Source organism: Venturia canescens, chromosome 10 (assembly GCF_019457755.1).
Source record: "Venturia canescens isolate UGA chromosome 10, ASM1945775v1, whole genome shotgun sequence".
Lineage (NCBI taxonomy): Eukaryota > Metazoa > Arthropoda > Insecta > Hymenoptera > Ichneumonidae > Venturia > Venturia canescens.
The window spans coordinates 971,582-996,666 of NC_057430.1; positions in this window are offsets into that span (position 1 = coordinate 971,582).

Consider the following 25,085-nt stretch of genomic DNA (forward strand, 5'->3'; position numbering starts at 1 on the left):
TTTTTCTTCATATAGATGTTACAGTTAGAGTCAAAATGTAAAATGAATGGCACAGTATTTAAATTGTATAGTTTACAGATTTTTGCAGTATTTTAATGATCCGAATCTACAGCATTTATAATGAAAAGTTGTCAAAAGTCATGATGTTACATTAAAATGACATAGCGCACATTGCATTCAGCAATTCTGTAAGTTTCTGGGGATGTTGGCAGGCATCATATTTGATCGCACCCAAAACTGAGCAACAGTAGACTTATCGGAATGAATTTTTTTTATAATGATTCCATATTTGTAGTTTGCAAAGTGGAAATACTCAACATACATGTTATTCTATAAGTTTTGTTATCAAAATTTGTGTTTGCATACCGCATTCCTAAGATACGACTTTTCATATCATTAGCAAAAAAAGCATCCAAAAGCTTTCTGGAAAAGTTTCCAAATTTATCACTCGACAGACCTAATAGGAAAAGAATAACTACACACTATACCAAGACCAGATTTTTTTTTGAAAATCTGATTTACAAAATGTGCAATTCAAGATCATGGTTAGAAACCTCTCGAATCATGTTACCACAATCATCATGAAGGAGTAGAAAATCATAGAACACATATTAGGGAACGAATTAATAATATGAATCGATCCGCTGCGAACTGAGCGGGTGAAAACAAGGATCGGAGAGGGCAGAGCCAAACTGAATATCAAGCAAAATATGGGGATGTTTAAAAATAATGACGACACAAGAAATAAATTAGAAAATATTTATTCTATTAAAGTTTCTAATATCATTCTAACAGTTGCGTGTATTGTTGTTCTATTTATTCGTATATATAACCTATGTACACATGATATATAACGACGCCACTGACAATTTATTCGCACTGGACAATATTTCTCGTACTCTGGTTTAATTGAAGGATTATTTCAGTTAACACTTATTTCCAATAGAACGAAATAATGAAATCTTGAAAAGTTTCGTTGACATATATGCATCGCGCATGTTTTATATTCTTTTTCACACACACATCACAGACTACATTTACGCGGCCGCTTTGATACCGGTTTAATATATCACAAATAACAAAATCAATAGTAATATGCACTTCTTTAGATGACGAAAATTATTTTTTTAATGATCCCGCACGCACTTCGTAATGTCGAAACTCTGTTCATACGATCAAAAACTGACACATGGTTTGTACATATATATATGTATATCGGTCGAATTTATGACTGCTGTTACCAGCTGTGCTGCGCCGTGTGCTACGTTCTGAAGTTGACGTCAGATTTCCAATCATCAACAACTAATTTCAACAACCAATCACAACGTCTAAAAATGGATGTCGTCAGATCCAACGAATCAGAAACTCGAGACCATCAAAGTGCCTTTGATGGTGTTTATAAATACAGACGCATAAATTCTTGAATGTGTTGGTAACCTTTGCATAATCTTGAGCCCGTGCAAAGTTTTTTCTCAGCGATTACAACACTGATCATGCTGATTTAGGGCGGAATCGAAAGAGAATTACTCAATTGGCTTAAACTTCAATTTTCAAGTTGCTAAATGGCTCCTGAGCTTCGTAATTTAATAAAATCACATGCCAATTTTACCCCCACCACGGCGAATCGTTTTATTCAGAGAAAGTATAGTCTCGGCGAGAGTCTCGGGCCAGCAGACGACAGGGCTGTCAATGTACTTGTCCCGAGACTCTACCGAGTCTCGTGAACCTCAAAAGTGGATTAATTGATCTCATACAGTGTACTGAGAGTGAGTAAAATGTTGAGAAGTGAAAACGTGAATAATGTGTCGTGAAAATTAAGAATTATCTGTTCTACTTCGATATTATAATATATACATAGATAGCAAATTTGCGAGATTTCGCGTCATGTTGACGTTTGAGGTTATGACCGCCGGAGTGCTGTTGCGTGCAGAGTGTAGAAAAATAAAAGTGGTTATTGAAAAGTGGAAGGAATCGATATTATTAATGACGTGACTAATTAGTGTTGAATAATAATAATAATAACAATGAGAAAAAAAACGTTTGTTCATTATAACCTCTAAAACGTTCGTTCCAAACAGAAATTCTATGTTGTGTAATTACATTAAAGAAAGAGGTGGATGGTTATGTGTAAACGAATTCAAATAAAGTTTAAAAAACTTTGGTCAAGTAATTCAATGTATTGTTGTCATAATTTCTTTCATTTAGTTTGGCTGTGTTCACCGGTCCCTTTTTTCCACCTCCTTAGCTTACAGTGTATTGTCATACCAATTTCTATTCGTTTTCCAGACAATACGAGAGATATTCTTATTTCTATTTTTTTATATTAATTTCAACAAGATAATTTGAAATATTTATAACAAAAAGCCTTCATGATTGCTTGTTCATACACCCAAGTTTTGAAAAATCTTTGGGCCATGTAAATGCATAGATATATTCACTTGAGTTGTTACATGATAAATTTGGAAATTTATTTCAATAAGTCATTGGATGCTTAATTTTCATGATATCAAAATTTGTATCTTCGAAATGCAATGAACACCTCTAAAGTTCGACAAAGTAATGAAGCGACATGTATATTGAATATTTCCAGACCATGTTTGCGATTGGCATTGTGGGTTGAAAAATTCATGTCTGTAAGTCTACACTTGATCATTTTTGGATGTGATCAAATATTTTGTCTGCTGATAACCATGGAGACATACAAAATTGCAGCATTTTGCTTGCTTCAACAAGCATCGTATCTGTCACTTTTTTTTCTTGAATGTGTCATAATAAGTTTCAAAAATGTGGTTCAGGTAATTTTGAAGTTTTTTTCCCTATAGCACCAAAGTCTGTATAACTGGTACGTAGCAAGTACCTATGAACATTGATATTTCTGTGAAGTAGCAGGTATGCCAATCTTTTAACTTTTTGGTTCCGACTGGTATATATTAACGAAGATATTCATTACTAAAGTCGTCAACTACTTATTTCTGAAATTACTGTCTTCAGAAACTAATGCACAGATACATGAAACAATTTTGATTTCTGTTCTCTTTCAATTGCGCTGTTTTTTTTCTTTTTAACTATGGCATAATTAATTTCATGAATCTGTGGTACTTTTGTCTGTCTGTATCATAACGTAGATGAAGAAATTGCAGCAGATACTGGCAAACTTTGAAAATTCTGTGTTTACACTTGTGCGCCAAGTATTAGCACTTCCTATTTTTGATTATGGAATATGGGTATATATAAATTATGAAAATTATTAAAAAATTATCGAATATGGTAATACATAAATAATAAATAATTCAAAATGGTACAAAAAGTCAGCGGTGGCCCATTTATGATTGGCATAAGAATTTATGTTTTCAAAAAAGAGATATATTCAAAAATAAGCAAATCTGTTGGTCCTGACACACTCAATACTTTTCATTTCTCTGATTGGAACTCAGTCGCTACATGCAGAGTTTAAAAATTTTATACATCGACATGTGTAGATCAACTTTATATCTCTGGGTATGATACTGTGAATAGAAAAGAATGCTTCAAAGAGTCATTGGAAGTTTCCTGGTGGACTTGGTGAGCATTATATATATTTTTTCTCTCTCTCTTTCTGTTAAATTTTACGGAAAATCAATCAAAAAATTCGTTTCATTGAAAAATTTTCATATCTTTTTTATTCACAACGATTTGATTAAAAAAATTGAAAATAAAATTCATAAATGAGGGGAGGAAATTCCTCAATAATACAAAATATTTTTAATCGAAATAAATAAAGAAAATAGTTTTAATCCCACAAAATTGTGGTCACATTCGGAATTGATGAAACATGAGGGGATCATCGTGTTTCATCATCATCATCACCATCATCATGAGGGAAACATGAGGAAACATCAAACATTCGAAGAATATCAAACTGTTATAAGTTGCAAAAAACTTAACAAAAATCATTGGATAAATTATTTTCGATTATCATAACCCTAGGGAAAAAAAGGTTGGGACAAGTACATTGATGGTCTCTTGTTTCTGGATGACATAGAAAAAAGATTCAGAACCAGGAAAAAAATTCTATAGAAATAATAAACGAAAAATTGAAAACTTTAAAAAAATTCAACAAAAATAAAAAACAATCGAAAAAATTCTGTAAAGAAAAATAAAAAATTTTCAAAAAAATTCATAAATATTGGACAAATTGAAAAATAAACTATCCAAGTTACATGCAGTATAAAAATGTATGATATCAATTGGAGGCCAAGTTTTTATTGATAATTTGAAATATTTATCGAACAAATCGCAAACTTTAATTGAAATTCATGATAATTATTTTCAAGAAAAAAGTTAATGAAAAAAAAGTCATAACGGAAGTTACGTGCAGTACTAAAATGAATTATATCAATTCGAGGTCAAGTATTTATCAGTTATTCGAAATATAATCTCCGGGGACAAATGAGCGTTGAGAATCCTTGTCGGGCTCACAACGTTTTATCAAAATTACTAAAACATTAATGGAAATAAAATCATTAGAAATTCACATGAAAGTCATTCGTTACTTCAACAAGATACACACTGTAAAGAATCGATTCCCCTCCGACTTTCAGGATCCCCTGGTATTATTCACAACATTCAACTTCGATTGGATCGGTACAAATTATGTTCAAATACGTCTTAAACGTACTTGTCCGGCCCATCACTTTTTATTCAAATTGCTCATTCGAAAACAAATCAAAAACGAAATTAATGCATGTGTTAATATTAAGGAACAGTAATTCCCGAGAAAATAATTTTCCTTCGAATCGCTCTTGTCAAAATGAAACGAAAATGAAAGATGAAGTTGATTAATCTATTTATATTATATGGAGTCATAATTCACAACAAAATCATTTTTCTTCAAATTCCAGGAATCCACGTGTCGTACTCGACTAGTGATATTTATCAAAATGTGTACGTGACTATAGAAAAAAAAAACATTGCATGGCTAAGTAGGTTCGAAAATTTCTAGTAATGCGCCTGATTATTTCTCATTTTCATTGGTTCTTACCGAATGGTATGTGTTCACTGAAGAAAATCAGAAGTGGATATTGCTATACGAACTTGCGAACAATCAAGTTCAAATTACTTGGAGATATTATTTTTATTTCTATCCATTTTATTATATTTGTCATTATGGAACAGCCCTCATTTGTTTTCGAATGAGCAATTTGAATAAAAAGTGATGGGCCGGACAAGTACGTTTAAGACGTATTTGAACATAATTTGTACCGATCCAATCGAAGTTGAATGTTGTGAATAATACCAGGGGATCCTGAAAGTCGGAGGGGAATCGATTCTTTACAGTGTGTATCTTGTTGAAGTAACGAATGACTTTCATGTGAATTTTTAATGATTTTATTTCCATTAATGTTTTAGTAATTTTGATAAAACGTTGTGAGCCCGACAAGGATTCTCAACGCTCATTTGTCGCCGGAGATTATATTTCGAATAACTGATAAATACTTGACCTCGAATTGATATAATTCATTTTAGTACTGCACGTAACTTCCGTTATGACTTTTTTTTCATTAACTTTTTTCTTGAAAATAATTATCATGAATTTCAATTAAAGTTTGCGATTTGTTCGATAAATATTTCAAATTATCAATAAAAACTTGGCCGCCAATTGATATCATACATTTTTATACTGCATGTAACTTGGATAGTTTATTTTTCAATTTGTCCAATATTTATGAATTTTTTTGAAAATTTTTTATTTTTCTTTACAGAATTTTTTCGATTGTTTTTTATTTTTGTTGAATTTTTTTGAAGTTTTCAATTTTTCGTTTATTATTTCTATAGAATTTTTTTCCTGGTTCTGAATCTTTTTTCTATGTCATCCAGAAACAAGAGACCATCAATATACTTGTCCCAACCTTTTTTTCCCTAGGGGAAGTTTATGGTTTGATATCACGCCTTTTTTCTCAAAAGTTCCTCATTTATGTTATGACGGTTATAGGATTTTAGTATAAATTTCTATGAATTAATTGCTTAGTACATTTTTATAGATTCCATTCTCATACGAACAATATTATGGGATAATCTTTTTCATGAAATTATCAGCAAATAAGGGACCATAAATGTACTTTTCCCAATCTTATTTTCCCTGTGTATGATGTTCGGCTTATAAAGTTGGTTTCCACCATAAAAAACCAATTTTTCGTAAAAATTGTAGTGAAAAAATTTCGTCACAAGTCTGCCCTTGAACTTTGGCGATTTTTTTCCTCATACTCTAATATGTTATGCCTATCAGGAACTCAACAGCATGGAGGAATCCGGGATGAGGCCCGAGAAATGAATTTCGGTTTATAATGTTGGTTTCCACGTAAAAGACCAATTTTTCTTCAAAATTGTACTGAAAATATTTCGGCACTGGTTTGGTCTTGGACTTTGGTGATTTTTCTCCTTGTCTTCTAATATGTTTTGTCTATTGGGAATCCAAGAGCATGAAGAAATACGTGTTGTGGGCCATAATATGATTTTCGGCTTATAACGTTGGTTTCCACGAAATAAGATCTATTTTTCGTCAAAATTGTACTGGAAATATTTCGTCACAGGTCTGTCTTTGCACTTTGGCTTTTTTTTTTCTTCTACTCTAATATGCTATGCTTATTGGGAACCCAAGAGAATGGTAGAAAGCGGGTTGGGGGCCGAGATATGATTTTCGGCTTATAACGTTGGTTTCCGCGACAAAAGATCGATTTTTCGTCAAAATTGTACTGGAAATATTTCGTCTCCTGTCTGTCCTTGGCCTTTCGCGATTTTTTCCAAGTCTTCATACCAAGAAAGAACTGATGTAAAGATTTCCGTAATAGAACAGATTTTATTTATCCCTTTTCTTCAAAATTCAATCGAAAGATAGATCAAATTCAAGACACGAAAAATCCAACAGATTTGCCCACTTTAAATGTCGCTTTTGCATTCTGAATCTAGAGATTTCATTTCATCCAAAACGTGCCCTCAATGAAATATATTTCCAAAGTTTGTAAGTGGCCGCTGAGGTCTAATTATCCACAGTTTGATAGTTGCTGAAATAAAGTACCCGAAAACTTCTAACATTTATTATGCCAGAACTCAAAGCAGCAAAAAAAACTAAGCGAACTCAATTCAACAAAGCAACAGAATTCAAAGACGTTTAAGGTACCTGCATTGGTTTTGGAGAAAAACCATTTCAGGACAATTCAGAAATTAATTTAGAAATTCGAAAACTCACAATGGAGTAGAAAAAGGAATATTAAAGTATCTAGAAATGCGGAAGACTTTTGTGATGAATTTTCTAGATTACATGATACGGTTGGAGGAAATGATTTGAATGATTGGCACACATGCTGCAACACAGAAATATCAAAGTTTGGAAGTATTCGCTGTATATCAGTCATACAAACTTCAATACTATTTGAAAAGGAACACTTAAAAACTTGCCGAACCAAGTTCCATTACATATTACCATAATCAAAGATAAGGGGTGATCCGTCGCATATATATTTATCCACAGAAATTTCAGAGTTCGCAGGTATCTGCTGCGGTTCAATGTATCTGCGCAATGAGCTTCGAAGACAGCAATTTCAAATCTATCCATAAATGAGCAACTGAAGACTTTTATAATCAATTTTTTACTTCATATAGATGTTACAGTTAGAGTCAAAATGTAAAATGAATGGCACAGTATTTAAATTGTATAGTTTGCAGATTTTTGCAGTATTTTAATGATCCGAATCTACAGCATTATAATGAAAAGTTGTCAAAAGTCATGATGTTACATTAAAATGACATAGCGCACATTGCATTCAGCAATTCTGTAAGTTTCTGGGGATGTTGGTAGGCATCATATTTGATCGCATCCAAAACTGAGCAACAGTAGACTTATCGGAATGAATTTTTTTTATAATAATTCCATATTTGTAGTTTGCAAAGTGGAAATACTCAACATACATGTCATTCTATAAGTTTTGTTATCAAAATTTGTGTTTGCATACCGCATTCCTAAGATACGACTTTTCATATCATTAGCAAAAAAAGCATCCAAAAGCTTTCTGGAAAAGTTTCCAAATTTATCACTCGACAGACCTAATAGGAAAAGAATAACTACACACTATACCAAGACCAGATGTTTTTTTGAAAATCTGATTTACAAAATGTGTAATTCAAGATCATGGTTAGAAACCTCTCGAATCATGTTACCACAATCATCATGAAGGAGTAGAAAATCATAGGACACATATTAGGGAACGAATTAATAATATGAATCGATCCGCTGCAAACTGATGGGGTGGAAACAAGGATCGGAGAGGGCAGAGCCAAACTGAATATCAAGCAAAATATGGGGATGTTTAAAAATAATGACGACACAAGAAATAAATTAGAAAACATTTATTCAATTAAAGTTTATAATATCATTCTAACAGTTGCGTGTATTTTTGTTCTATTTATTCGTATATATAACGTATGTACACATGATATATTCACGCTCCTGACAATATATTCGCACTGGACAATATTTCTCGTATTCTGGTTTAATTGAAGGATTATTTCAGTTAACACTTATTTCCAATCGAACGAAATGATGAAATCTTGAAAAGTTTCGTTGACATATGCATCGCGCATTTTTTATATTCTTTTTCACACACACATCACAGACTACATTTACGCGGCCGCTTTGATACCGGTTTAATATATCACAAATAACAAAATAAATAGTAATATGCACTTCTTTAGATGACGAAAATTATTTTTTTATTGATCCCGCACGTACTTCGTAATGTCGAAACTCTGTTCATACGATCAAAAACTGACACATGGTTTGTACATTATTATATGTATATCGATCGAATCTATGACTGCTGTTACCAGCTGTGCTGCGCCGTGTGCTACGTTCTGAAGTTGACGTCAGATTTCCAATCATCAACAACTAATTTCACCAACCAATGACAACGTTTAAAAATGGATGTCGTCAGATCCAACGAATCAGAAACTCGAGAGCATCAAAGTGCCTTTGATTGTGTTGTAAATATAGACGCATAAATTCAAGAATGTGTTGGTAACTTTTGCATAATCTTGAGCCTGTGCAAAGTTTTTTCTCAGCAATTACGCCACCGATCATGCTGATTGTGGGTGGAATCGAAAGAGAATTTATTAATTAATCTCCAGTCCAATTTTCAAAGCCTCAGATGACTCAGGAGTTTCGTAATTAAACAAAATGACATGCCAATTTTACCCCCACCACCGCGAATCGTTTTATTCAGAGAAAAGATAGTCTCGGCGAGCTCGGGCCAGCAGACGACAGGGCTGTCAATGTACTTGTCCCGAGACTCTGCCGAGTCTCTTGAAGAAACAGTGGAAAACTTTCGAAAACCTTATTTTAAAATTTAGAACTACCACAGAAAAAAGATTGGATATCAAGCCGCAAAAACCATCCCTCGGAGAAAAAAAATTTGGACAAGCCCTAGCGGATCAAGAGACTCGGTAGAGTCTCGGGACAAGTACATTGACAGCCCTGTCGTCTGCTGGCCCGAGGCTCTCGCCAAGACTATATTATCTCTGAATAAAGTAAATTTCGGTGGTGGGGGTAAAATTGACATGTCATTTTCTTGATTTCCGAAGCTCAGGAGTTATGTCGCAATTTGAAAATTGAACTTTCAGCTAATTAAGAAATTCTCTTTCGATTGCGCCCAAAATCAATACGATCGGTGGTGTAATTGCTGAGAAAAAACTTTGCACGGGCTCAAGATTATGCAAAAGTTACTAACACATCTATGGATTTACTGTGTCTGTACAGAACACCATCAAAGGCCTCTTGATGCCAGCTATAACCCATTTCTATGGAAGCTCGGGTCCCGGGATCCCGGCTACGGAAATAATGAGTTGTGATTCGTCAGGACACTTGCTGTACCGTTCCAGCGGAATACAGTTTATGAATATATATACAAGGCCATCAGTCAGCCGTCAGTTATTGATGTCATAACAAACGGATTTTCGACATTACGAAGTGCGGGGTGACAAAAAAATATTTTTCATCTAATAAAGTGTTAAATAGGTTAAATATGTATTTATTTTATTAAAAATAGTGGTATGTGGTGTCATACAGTATTACGAAAACCAGACATATAGTGACTTTGACGTGATATATAGTACATCCATCTGTCATTTTTTGATGGCATGAGCAAATTAATAGCAACAGCGATCTGAATGATAAAATTTCGGAGAAATAGTGCGAGCTGTATGAATTCGATTCAAAATTCTTATATGACTATAAAAATAAAATGTTATGTAAGTTTTGTGAAAACCATGTGGGTTAGTTTACGCTCATCGCAATCGGTTCGCGAGTGTTTGTTATATAGAACATATATTAGTATTGGGAAATTTCTCCTTGTACAAATTCTTTGATTTTACGTTTATTTATAACATAATTTTGTTGCAATCCTGGTTCTGGGTTCTTCAAAAATTTTCAACGGGAGTTATGAGAGAAAAAAAAACTTTCGCTCATTATAACTTCTCAAACGTTCTTTCCAAACAGAAATTTTATGTTGTGTAATTACATTATAGAAAAAATATGCGTGATGAATGCAAATAAATGTTGAAAAACTTCGGTCAAGTAAAAGTGTCTAATTCAATGTATTGTTGTCATATTTTCTTTCATTACATTTGGCTGTGTTCACCGGGCCCTTTTTCCCACCTCCTTAGCTCACAGTGTATCCATACCAATTTCTATTCATTCTCTAGACAATTCGAGTGACATTCGTATTTCTATTTCCTCATATTGATGTCAATAAATTGGAAAATTCATATCAAAAAGTTTTCATGATTGCTTGTTTACAAACACGAGTTTTAAAAAATCTTTGGGCCATGTAAATACATAGATATTCACTTGAATTGTTGCATGATGAATTTGGAAATTCATTTCAATAAGTCATTGGTTGCTTATTTTTCGTGATATCAAAATTTGTATCTTCCAAATGCAATGAACACATCTTAAGTTTGACAACATGATGAAGCGATACGTATATTGAGTATTTCCAGACCAAGTTTACGATTGGCATTATGGATTAAAAAATTCATGTCTGTGAGTCTACGCCTGATCATTTCTGGATGTGATCAAATATTTTGTCTGTATATAACCATGGAGACATTCTAAATTACACTATTTGATTTACTTCAACATGCAGCGTATCTGTCACTTTATTCATTGAATATGCCATAATGAGTTTCAAAAATGTGGTTCGGGTAATTTTAAAGTTTTTTGCCCCATAGCACCAAAGTCTGTATTACTGGTACGCAGCGAGTACCTATGAACTATATTCCTGCGAAGCGGTAGGTGTGCCAATCTTTTCACTTTTTGGTTCCAACTGTAATATATGAATGAGATACATGAAACAATTATGCGTTCTGTTCACTTTCAAGTGTGCTGTCTTTTTTCCTTTTAGGTTTGGCATAATAAATTTTATGAATCGGTGGTAATTTTTTCTGTCTGTACCAAAATTTAGATGAATAAATCGCAGCGAATACTTGCAAATTTGGAAAATTCTGTGTATTGACATGCATGCCAGGTATTAGTACTTCCTTTTTTTGATTATGGAATATGGATATCTACAAATAATAAAAATTATACATGAATTATAGGATTTGGAAATGGATTATAAATAATAATCAATAATAAAAAATAATGATGAATGATACAAAAAGTCAGCGATGGCTTGTTTATGAATGGCATAAGAAGTTATGTTTTCAAAATGCATTGCTCATATTAAAAAGTAAGCAATTCTGTTGGTCTCGACGCACTTCATATTTTTTCTTTTGTCCGGTTGAACCTTGGTGGCTACATGCAGAGTTTGAAAATTTTATGCATCGACGTGGGTGCGTCAACTTTCTATCTCTGGGAATGATAATACGAATGAAAAAGATTGCTTCAAAAAGTCCTTGGAAGCACGTTTTTTAATGAAATAAAAATAACTAGCATTAGAATTCAATAAACATATGTGAAAATTGCGACTTCTGGTGGACTTGGTGAACATTATATATATATTTTTCTTTCTCCTTCTGTCAAATTTTAAGGAAAATCAATCCAAAAATTCGTTTCAATGAAAAATCTTCATGTTTTCTTTATTCACAATGATTTCATCAAAACAGATGAAAACAAAATTTATAAATGAAGAGGCAAAATTCCACAATGATACAAAATATGGAAAAACCTTACGGAATATGATTTTAATCCCACAAAATTATAGACATGTTCGAAATGGTTGAAAAATTGAGGATATCACTTCAAACATTCGAAGAATATCAAACTGTTATAAATTGTACAAAACTTAAAGAAAATCATTGGAGAAAGGAGAATTATTTTTAAATATCACATTAGAAACATTGGAGAACTTGAGAAAATCTTATTTAAGAATATTTTTTGTGGTTTAGAACTACCACAGAAAAAAGATTTGATATCAAGCCGTAAAAATCCTCTCTCGGAGAAAAAAAATTTGGACAATTACATTGATGATCGCCCGTTTTCGCATTATACCACAAAAAATGTAAACAAAACTTCTTAAATCACACAACAAAAATGATTTCGAACCGTAAGAAAATATCAAATATATTACAAACCTACAGCATTAGTGTATAATGTTCTTCACTAGTATACTGATTGTGCGGTATCAGTCTTTTTTCGACGAATCAGATGTTACAAGCCAAAATCATATCTCGGCCTCCAACCCGCTTTCCACCGTGCTCTTGGGTTCCTAATTTCCAAAACATATTAGAGTACAAGGAAACAAATCGCTGAAGTCCAACAACAGACCTGTGACGAAATATTTCCAGTACAATTTGACGAAAAATAGGTCTTTTTTCGTGAAAACCAACGTTATAAGCCGAAAATTATATCTCGGCCTCCAACCCGCTTTCCACCATAGTCTTTGGTTCTTAATTGACAAAACATATTAGAATACAAGGAAAAAAATCGCCAAAGTCCAAGGACAGACTTGTGACGAAATATTTCTAGCACAATTTTGACGAAAAATAGGTCGTTTTTCGTGGAAACCAACGTTATAAGCAGTAAATCGTAAATAATTCATAGCAATTTAAATTAAAATTATATATTCATCAAAACATAAATAAGGAATTTTCGAGAAAAAAGACGTGATATCAAGCCATAAACTTCCCCTACGGAAAAAAAGGTTGGGACAAGTACATTGATGGTATCGTGTTTGCTGATAATTCCATCCATAAAAAAAAAACTTGGAAATCGATGCCTCATTCTTCTTATTTGATTCGAACAGCTAAATCAATTGAAAAAAATTCCATCTAATTTATGTGCAGCATTAAAATTTATTATATCAATTCGAGGCCAAGTATTTTCTAATAAATTGAAAAAGTTACCACTTGAGTTACGTGCAGCACTAAAATTTATGATATCAATCAGTGGACAAGTATTTTATTAGTAACTCCAAATTTTAACGTTATTTAATTGTTCTAAAAAGCTTTTAAATCCAAAAAAAATCACATGAAAGCTAGTCATTCGTTACTCTATGGTGGCAAAGACTTATAAGAAAATCGATTTTTCTCAGACTTTCAGGATCCTTTGGTATTATTCACACAATTCAACGTCGATTGGATCGATACAAATTATGTTTAAATAAGTGTTAAAAGTACTTGTCCGGCCCATCACTTTCCGTTTAAATTGTTTATCCAAATAAAAATCAGGGCTTGTCTAGAACTGATGGTTCACAAGTCACAAGTATTCATGCAGAGGGAATTGAGACAATTATCTTCAAGTAATTTTTACTTAGTTGCACTAATTTAATAAAAAACGGAAACAAATTATTCCGCAATATACAAAGGATTTTATTCTGCATCGATAAATGAAACAAATTGTACATAATATATATGTTCAAGCTTCCAAAATAACTGTCCAGTTTATATTTAATGATGTCAATTTTTACTTCCTACTTATTCTTCCAGCGAACGAATTCCATACGGAATAAGAACTAACCTATACTATTATTAAAAGCATTAAACTAATAATGAATCGCATTTCAACAAATTTTTAACCAGATTCTGCCGTACAATTTCGTTTTTTTATGATTGATTTTTTATTAAATGAATAGTGATGGGCCGGACAAGTACTTTTAACACTTATTTAAACATAATTTGTATCGATCCAATCGACGTCGAATATTGTGAATAATATCAGAAGCTCCTGAAAGTCTGAAAAGAATCGATTTTCTTATAAGTCTCTGCCACCATAGAGCAAGAAATGATTAGCTTGCATGTGATATTTTTGGATTTAAAAGCTTCTTAGAACAATTCCATAATGTTGAACTTTGGAGTTACTAATAAAATACTTGTCCACCGATTGATATCACAAATTTTAGTGCTGCATGTAATTCAAGTGGTAACTTTATTCAATTCATTAGAAAATACTTGCCCTCGAATTGATATGATAAATTTTAATGCTGCACGTAAATTAGATGGAATTTTTTTCAATTGATTTAGCTGTTCGAATCAAATAAGAAGAAAGAGGCATCGGTTTCTAAGTTTTTTTTATGGATGGAATTATTAGCAAACACGACACCATCAATGTACTTGTCCCAACCTTTTTTTCCCTAGGGGAAGTTTATGGTTTGATATCACGTCTTTTTTCTTGAAAGTTCCTTATTTATGTTTTGACGACTATATAATTTTAATTTTAATTTCTATGACTTATTTACGATTTAATGCTTATAACATTGGTTTCCACGAAAAAAGACCCATTTTTCGTCAAAATTGTACTGGAAATATTTCGTCACAGGTCTATCCTTGGACTTTGGCGATTTTTTTCCTTGTACTCCAATATGTTTTGTCAATTAGGAACCCAAGAGCATAGTGGAAAGCAGATTGGAGGCCGAAATATGATTTTGGCTTGTAACATCTGATTCGTCGAAAAAAGACTGATACCGCACAATCAGTATACTAGTGAAGAGTATTATACACGCATGCTGTAGAATTGTAATATATTTGATATTTTCTTACGGTTCGAAATCATTTTCGTTGTGTGACTTAAGAAGTTTTGTTTACATTTTTTGTGGTGTAATAAGAAAACGGGCGATCATCAATGTAATTGTCCAAATTTTTTTTCTCCGAGTGAGGATTTTTACGGCTTGATATCAAATCTTTTTTCTATGGCAGTTCTAAACGACAAAAAATATTCTTAAATAAGATTTTCTAAAGTTCTCCAATGTTTCTATTGTGATATTTAAAAATAAGTTCTCCAATGATTTTCTTTAAGTTTTGTACAATGTATAATAGTTTGATATTCTTCGAATGTTTGAAGTGATACCCTCAATTTTGCAACCATTTCGAACGTGTCCATAATTTTGTCGGATTAAAATCATATTCCGTAAGGTTTTTCAATATTTTGTATCATTGTGGAATTTCCCCTCGTCATTTATAAATTTTATTTCCAATAGTTTTGATGAAATCATTGTGAATAAAGAAAATATGAATATTTTTCAATGAACCGAATTTTTTGATTGATTTTCCTTAAAATTTGACAGAAGGAGAAAGAAAAAAATATATACAATGTTCACCAAGTCCACCAGAATTCGCAATTTTCACATATGTTTATTGAATTCTAATGCTAGCAATTTTCATTACATTAAAAAATGTGCTTCCAAGGACTTTTTGAAGCAATCTTTTTCATTTGTATTATCATACCCAGAGGTAAAAGTTGACACACCCACGTCGATGCACAAAATTTTTAAACTCTGCATGTAGCCACCAAGGTTCAACCGGACAAAAGATAAACTATGAAGTGCGTCAAGACCAACAGAATTGCTTATTTATTAATATGTCCATTGCATTTTGAAAACATAACTTCTTATGTAATTCATAAATAGGCCATCGCTGACTTCTTGTATCATTTATCATTATTTTGAGTTATTTATTACTAGTAATCCATATCGTAATTCTATAATTCTTCTACAATATTTATTAATTGTAAGTATCCATATTTCATAATCAAAAATAGGAAGTGCTTATACCTAGCGTGCATGTCAATACACAGAATTTTCAAAGTCTGCAAGTATCCGCTGCGATTTATTCATCTACATTTTGATACAGAAAGAAAAAATTACCACCGATTCATAAAATTCATTATGCCTAAACTAAAAGAAAAAAAGACAGCGCACTTCAAAGTGAACAGAACTCAAAATTGTTTCATGTATCTTCGTTTATATATTGCAGTCGGAACCAAAAAGTGAAAATATTGGCACACCTACGCTTCACAGAAATATCAAAGTTCATAGGTATTCGCTGCATGCCAGTAATACAAACTTTGGTGCTATGGGGCAAACCACTTCAAAATTCCATGAACCACATTCTTGAAACTTATTATGTCACATTCAAGAAAAAAAGTGACAGATACGCTGCATGTTGAAGCAAGCGAAATGCTGTATTTTTGTATGTCTCCATGGTTATACGCAAACAAAATATTTGATCACATCCAAAAATTATCAGACGTAGACTTACATACATGAATTTTTCAACCCATGATGCCAATCGCAAACATGGTCTGGAAATACTCAACATACATGTCGCTTCATGACTTTGTCGCACTTTAGAGGTGTTCATTGCATTTCGAAGATATGAATTTTGATATCATGAAAATCAGACACCCAATGACTTATTGAAATAAATTTCCAAATTCATTATGCAATAAGTCAAGTGAATATATCTATGCACTTACATGGCCCAAAGATTTTTCTAAAACTCGGGTGTATAAACAAGGAATCATGAAAACTTTTTGTTATGAATTTTCCAATTTATTGAAATCAATATGAGGAAATAGATACGGAAGTCACTCGAACTGTCTAGAGAATGAATAGAAATTGGTATGGATATACTGTAAGCTAAGGAGGTGGGAAAAAGGGCCCGGTGAACACAGCCAAACGAAATGAAAGAAAATATGACAACAATACATTGAATTAGACACTTTTACTTGACCAAAGTTTTTCAAAATTTATTAGCATTCATTTACATACAACCACGCATATTTTTTCTATAATGTAATAACACAACATAAAATTTATGTTTGGAAAGAACATTTGAGAGGTTATAATGAGCGAAAGTTTTTTTTTCTCACATAACTGCTGTTGAAAATTTGTAATGAACCAGAACCACGATTGCAACAAAATTATGTCATGAATAAACGTAAAATCAAAGAATTTGTACAAGGAGAAATTTCCCAATACTAATATATGTCCTATATAACAAATACTCGCGAACCAATTGCGATGAGGGTAAACTAACCCCATGGTTTTCACAAAACTTACATAACATTTTTTTTTATAGTCATATAAGAATTTTGAATCGAATTCATACAGCTCGCACTGTTTCTCCAAAATTTTATCATTTTGATCGCTGTTGCTATTAATTTGATCATGCCATCAAAAACTGACAGATGGTTGAACAATATATCACGCCAAAGTCACTATATATCTGGTTTTCGTAATATACACTGCATGTATGACACCACATACCACTATTTTGAATAAAATAAATACATATTGAACACTTGATTAGATGAAAAATATTTTTTTTTCACCCCGCACTTCGTAATGTCGGAAATCCGATTATTATAACATCAAAAGCTGACAGCTGACTGATGGGATTGTATATATAGGTATATATTCATAAACTTTATTCCGCTGGAACGGTACAGCGAGTATCCTGACCAATCACAACTCATTATTTCTGTAGCCGGGATCCCGGGACTCGAGCTTCCATAGAAATGGGTTATAGCTGGCATCAAGAGGCCTTTGATGGTGTTCTGTACAGACACGGCAAATCCATAAATGTGTTAGTAACTTTTGCATAATCTTGAGCCTGTGCAAAGTTTTTTCTCAGCATTCACGCTACTGATCGTGTTGGTTTCGTGCTCATTCGAAAGGGATTTTGAAAATTAGTCTCCAAACCAATTTTTGATTTATAAAAAATCTCCTGAGCTCTGCAATTTTAGAAAATTACATGCCAGTTTTACCCCCACCACCGCGAATCGTTTTATTCAGAGAAAGTATACTCGGCGAGCCTCGGGCCAGCAGACGACAGGGCTGTCAATGTACTTGTCCCGAGACTCTACCGAGTCTCTTGATAAAAGAAAAGAAAATAAAATTAAAAAAAAATGGGAAAATATCTAATGGAAACGTTTGCACAGTAGGCGTGCCAGCGAGTGCACTCTTCCCCTCTGTAATGGGTTTAATGGATAGACATCTACCGTAAAACCAAAAACGATGTCGATAGAATTAAATTAATTTAAAAATTGTATTTGAGTATGAGTGTTGTATGAATGAAATCGTTCATGGCGTCATCTGACCTCCAAAACAAAAGGAGCACGACGCTTCTGTCCATCGACATCGTGACGAGGAATTTTATCATCGGAATTCAAGATCTTGGCCCTCGACGAGCAGGGAATCATGCGTCGCTCATGCACGCGTTGCTGCTGGATTCGTTTCGAGTTCGTGTTGCCGTTCATTCAAAGCGATGAGGAGCTCCAAGTTGTAATCTGAATCCGAGCATAAGTCGACGACCTGGGCAGTACATCATTCCTAAACAGCTGGTCTTGGACTTCAGCAGAGCACGTAAAAGGTAACCTCGACCTGTTAGTGCCTGATACGTCTTTCGAAAGCCATCATTTCCAACGGCTTGCTCAGTCTGCGATTCGACGTCTTCGCTGCATCAATATACAAGTGTGAATTTCGTGTGTTACACTGACGGTCTCTTGAGTCATCGGGAATCCCGGGGTAGGACCAATCAGTCGGCGCCCCGAGATCCATATGACGATGCTCGGCAGAACTAAAATCTCGAACCAGGAGTCGTAGACCTCGATACCATCAAACCAACGATGCTTCGTCGCATGAAATTCGGAAGACCTGCTCAAATATACAGTTGATTCGGCCTGCGCGTCGAGCCTTCTTCTACGCGTGCCCTGGCCCGGTCTTCACGAGGGGTTCATACCAGCGGATCCGGAGGAAGCCTCATCCGAAGAATGTCTTGGAATCCGCCATGAATGATTTTGAACGAGTGCTAAAGTGTGGGTTATGTTTTTCTTTTCTTCCCTATTTCTATATTTCGGGTTTTTTTTCCCATTGGGTTTTTTTTCCCGAGATTTAAAATATTTATTTTCTCCTACATTTTCCAATTCGACGAGGACGCCGAAAAACCCCTAGGGGGGGTGAGTGTCACGTCCCGCGTGTGATTTCAATATATGCGGTTCGTGACGACGGCCTCCTCCGACAACTGCGCGACTTGACAACGGAGCGTCCTTGAGTGCGACCTATGTGCGTTGCCTCGTGTCGCCGCTGGCCGGAAGCCCTCGGAATCCGCCCGATCAGCATCGCCTGATCGCGAGTTTGAGGGACCTATCCATGGGAACGACTAAAGTTCTGAGATGCTGAAAACCCCGTCACGACGATCGCTTTCGAGCTCTCGTCGCCGTGGCGAGGATTTTTGTACATCAGTTCCGTTTGATTCTTAACCGACACTCGGTCGTCCCTCGGGATAACTCCGTAGGTTAGCAACTCGCGGCGGTTTAGTAAATCCTGAAAGATCGGTGAAACTGCATAGAGACCGTAAGCCTAACCTTCGATAACAAACGCGAAGTGAGCAACACACTGCCCCTTGCCTCACGGACGTTTTTTGCCGAGTCTTGCAGACTTTTGCGTGCACCCTTTTGTTAAGTTTATTCCTCAATTTGTTATTCTTCATAAAACCAAGTTAATTCTGTGCGTGTGTGTGAACCGCGCGTCAAACGAAGGCGCGGTTATTGTGTGCGGAGCGGAACGGGAGAATTGTTCCCGTTCGTGTGATGTAAACCTTTTTGTGTCTTTCCTTTTCGCATACTTTTCACATCTATTTCTGTTCTCGTCAAACGTTCTATTTCCATATTAATAAATCTGATTTCCCGGTTAATAATTATTTGAGCGACCCAATCTCCTGCTTCGGGGCCCGTACGGGACCATATAGGCACCCTTTCGTTATCTCTTAAATTATTTCGATTACTTAATCACTTCAATATTGCAATATTTCGGTTATTCCCATAATTATCCAATTATTTTAATTTCGTTTAGACCAAACAATATATCTACTAAATATTTCACATTTCAAAAATCCTACACTTTGTGTAGGTTGGTGGCAGCGAAAACTAAGTAAATTTCCCAATTACGTTCGTCCCTTCTGGACGTAACAAGTGAATGATTTATCCACTAATATACTGATTATCGCGGTATTTTCAACGTTAATAAGAGTTTTCAATTGAATTTCAAGCATTGGACACACGAAACAAATATCTGGGGTTTAAATTGTTGACTATAATTATTTGTCAAAATACGGCTTTCGATCTATTATTTGAGAACAATAAGAAAGAGATTATTTGCAAAAATTCAATTTATTCTAGCATACATGACATAGTATTCCTCGATAAATCGACCAATGTTTCAATTTCGCATTCCACACTCAGTTGATATTTGTTCTTGAGTTCATAAACAGCAAGTTACATGAGATAAAAGAGAATTTTTTACTATTACACCTTTTTCTTGCCTACTAATGGTCAATTGTTTTTCTTAATTTTGCAAAACAAATAATTAAGGACATACAAGAATATATGGATGTGACGAGTACTTTTGTATCGTATGTGAATATTTAAAAGCAAAGTGAATAATTAAAAGATTGGTTCTATAAAATTTTCAATTTTCTGAACGTAGAGTATATAGTTTTCATTTCTTTTTTAACCCAGCGTGATTGTGCATGGTTAGCTCAGCTTAATGTAATCCGAAAAACAAGATTACCGAACTTTTGAGAAAAAAGATCTGATACAGAATATCAAAAATTCCCCTAGGGAAAAAAGGTTGGGACAAGTACATTGATGATCCCTTGTTTCCTGATCATATCACGAAAAATGTGGAAAAAACAATTCCTTAAAAAGATTATTAATACAACTGTAAACAATTTCAACAAAACGTATAAAAAAAAATTCACAAATCCTGAAAAAACATTACATCAAAAAAATACAAATCTGTAATTATTTTTTAAAGTGTCAAAAAAATTAAATAAAACATAAGCAATAAAAAAACGACAAATAAAAAAAAGTTTTTTTCAAATCAATTGAAAGAAATTTCTATCTAAGTTACGTCCAGCATTTAAACTTATGATATCAATTCGAGGCCAGGTATTTAAAGAAACCCTATGTGACACTCATGTAGTTCAAAACACGAATGCACGATGATTTATAAGAAGTTGTTCGATCTGTTCTCTCGAAACTTGCTTCAAATGAGCAATTCATTACTAAAGGTTATAAAAAAAAACCATTTCAAACGCAATGAATAAAAAAATGAATCTGTTAAATCATGGTAATGCATGAAAAACGTTTGGTTCAAAGGAACAAAACGTGGTCAAATAAATGCAAAAGTGACGAGTACATCAAATGACGAGTGAAAAAAATTCAAAACATAATGGTATGTAAAAAAATTTACGAAACCAACTGTAAATAATTTCAACAAAACAATTAAGAAAAGCTTTCACAAATCATGAAAAAATATTATATTAAAAAAAAATACAAATCTGTAATTATATTGTAAAGGAAAAAAAAAATTCAAATAGGACGTGAGAAATTCATTCTTACGGGAAGCACCCGGAACTTGAGAAAGTTCCAGTGAATCAAAAAAGTTACCATCTGAGTTATGTGCAGCACTACAATTTATGGCATCAATCGGAGGATAAGTATTTTATTAGTATATAATACATAATTTTTCACAATATGAAATTGTTCTGAGAAACGTTCAAATAAAAAAAAAAAATCGCATCGAAGGTAAAAGTCATTTGTTACTCTATGGTGGCAGAGACTTACTTAGAAGAAAATCGATTCTTCTCAGACTTTCAGGATCAAAAAAGAACAAAATCTTTCTGATATAGGGGGTTTTTGAGAGTGCTCTTTCAGAATCTTGCATTTATTTTGTAAAATTAAATCAAAATCTTCATTATTTATTCGTTTTTAATTGAAAAGTCAAGATTTTCTAACATTTTTTTTTCAAGGCGATTTCCCTTACTGTTGCTGCTCTCAAATAACCATATTATCGCCAGCAAAGATGTTCTTAAGGTCTGACGAGTCCAGAACACTGGTTATAAACACTTTTTTCTTACTCAGTTTTTGCATAATGGTGGCTTTTGCAAAACAGCAAAACAGTCTTGACATAACAAAGAAATGTTCCAGAACAAAAAGTATTGAGAATCTTCTAAAGAATACGTGTGATTTTTTTCAAAAATTTTCTAGCTATTTTTGTATTTTTCAATTTCGATAAATTTTTAAAATATTTAAAATCTTTGAAAAGATTCACATTCTTTGGATGATTCTAAACAATTTTTGTTATATAATATTTTTTTTTAAGTTGAAACTTTTTAAGAAGAAAATTATGAACCTATTTATTATTCGATGGAAAATAATTTTTTTTTCAAAAAGTTTCAACTTTACAAAAAAATTATATAACAAAAATTGTTTAGAATCATCCGAAGAATGCGTGTGAATCTTTTCAGAACTTCAAAAATTTTACAAAATTAATCGAAATTGAAAAATACAAAACTAGCTAGAAAATTTTTGAAAAAAATCAGGCGTATTCTTTAGATGATTCTCAACACTTTTTGTTCTGTTACATTTCTTTGTTGAATCTTTCGAGAAAAATACTGGTTATAACCAATGTTCCGGAAAGGTCAGACATTGAAAACACTTTTGCTGGCCTTAATATGGTTATTTGAGTGCAGCAACAGTAACGGAAATCGATTTGAGGGAAAAAAACGTTCAAGATTTTTGACTTTCCAATTCAAAACGCAAAAATAATGAAGATTTTGATTTAATTTTAAAAAATAAACGCCAGGTTCTGAAAGAGCACCCTCAAAAACCCCCTATATCAGATTTTGGAGAATTTTTCTTTTGTTTTTCAGTCAAAACTGCGTACTTGAAATTGTGTGTCCAAAAATATCGCTTTGCGCATTAATGGGTCAGTATGATGATGCTATACAACATTTTAAGGATAGAAGCTTTGAAAATTTTTTCCGTGTAGCAACATGCTTGTAAAATAATTTCTGAAAATTTCAAGATTTTTCAAACGTATTGAGGCCCACAGTAAAATCGTGACCACAGACGCAGAAAAATTCCATGTATTTTAAACGGAAAACTTCAACCCGCATGGTCGAGGGTTAAGCATTGTTTTAAAAGACCCCAAATAACGACCACCCTAATACACACATATACACACACGCGGACATATTTTACTTCGAACTTAAATTTTACTTTGTTGGAATTGAAGTGAAAACTCTCCGTGATTATCAATTTAGTCTTTTTGATGAAAAAATTTCCACCAATGCAAAATGAAAAAAATACTGATTGCCTCAGTTTCGATTTGCCAATAGAAATTTTGTAATCAAGCACTTTCGAATAGTCTGTTATACGTTTACAGACAATGCGATTATACTGCCTTTCTATATTTTTGTAGTCCATGGCTCTTTTCCGTAATTCCTATTTTGGGTTATTTTATTACAAGATGATGCCGCGTCTTTAGATATTCTGCAATAACAAACATCGACAAGTTTGATGATACAATCAGAGAGAGCTGATGAGAAAGAGCGGAGGCATGGATTTTTATTTCTAATGTTTCAGAATCCGGACTACATCTCAAGATATATATAGAAAAAATCTCTAACCTTTCTAAATATTTTTACCATCAATCCGAACGTTGTTGACAATTTTCGTTTTTTTTTCCCATTACTCAACACTCTTGGATTCCTCGGTCTTTATCTCTTTCTTCTTCACTTTTTTCTCACCACTTTCACTAAAACATTGTACTGCTTTTATTTATTTTCTACAGAACCGGAAAAAATTGGAACAGTTTCGGTGAATTGTAACATTCGCGATCTTTATAACCTCATTTAGTTAGCATTGAAATAACACACCATACGTCATATTGTAATGAGTAAGGAGTCTCGAGAGGATCCAGCGGGTCTCGAAGTGGGGGGGGGGGGGGGGGGGAGGAGAGAGAGAAGGAGCGAATCGCCCCTCACGGTGATCCGAAAAGAAAATTTGATGGTAGAAGGTGTGCGAGATTCGAGCAGGACAGTAGTTACGCGGATCCCCGAGAGGGAATATACACCAAAGTAAAAGAGATCGAGGAGATTCGTACAAGAAGGCATATTCCAACTGAAAGCTACGTATTCAAATTGGTGGTTGTTATTTAGTGCATAATTTTTGTATTTTTTCATATCGACTGTTATTCTTTTCTTGGCTGCACCATGCCATCACAGATCTTTGTTCAGATTCCCTCAATTGTGGGATTGACTCTTATCGCGGGGTTCGCGCTCTATATTCGACCATGTTTGTCTTTCTCACTCACGATTTATGTTCAAATGCGCCGTTCCTTATAAAATTGAATAAAATTATTGATCAAACAAAATAACCGTCTGGGTATACACGAATTGTAACAGAACAACCAGACACACGCACAAGCGCCGCGATCCCCACCGCCGAACACGCACACACCCTCCCGTACGCGCTATGCTGAGCGCGGCAGCTCATCGTTGCCTAGCAACGAGAGAGACGAACGATCCGAAAATCCAGATCGATCTAGATATCCCTGCCAAGAAGACACTCGATGTTGTTCGTCACGGATATAAAAGGCGAGCAAACTGGACATACAGGTGTCAAAATTCCATAATCCCAAACTACATAGTCTCTTAACGATCATTACGTATCAGCATTGCGCCTGACGCCTAGTGAGAGATTCCTCGAGTTCCGAGTGCCGAGTGATCGTATCGCACGATTGCCTCGCACCGTCCCGTCCTGTAGCATCACCGAGCATTGTACTAGCATCGCGTCTAGCGCACATTCGGTGCTCCTAAGAAAAAGGAGCAACGTGATCGTATCGCACGATTGCCGTGCTCTGTCCTATCCCTTTAAGCATCACCCGCATGTTCAAGCAGTGCGTCGAGCACATACCGGGTGTCCCGAAAGTGATAGGGTGCACGTAAACGTGTAAACGATTACGAACACCGACGCTTTTTCCCAGGATACG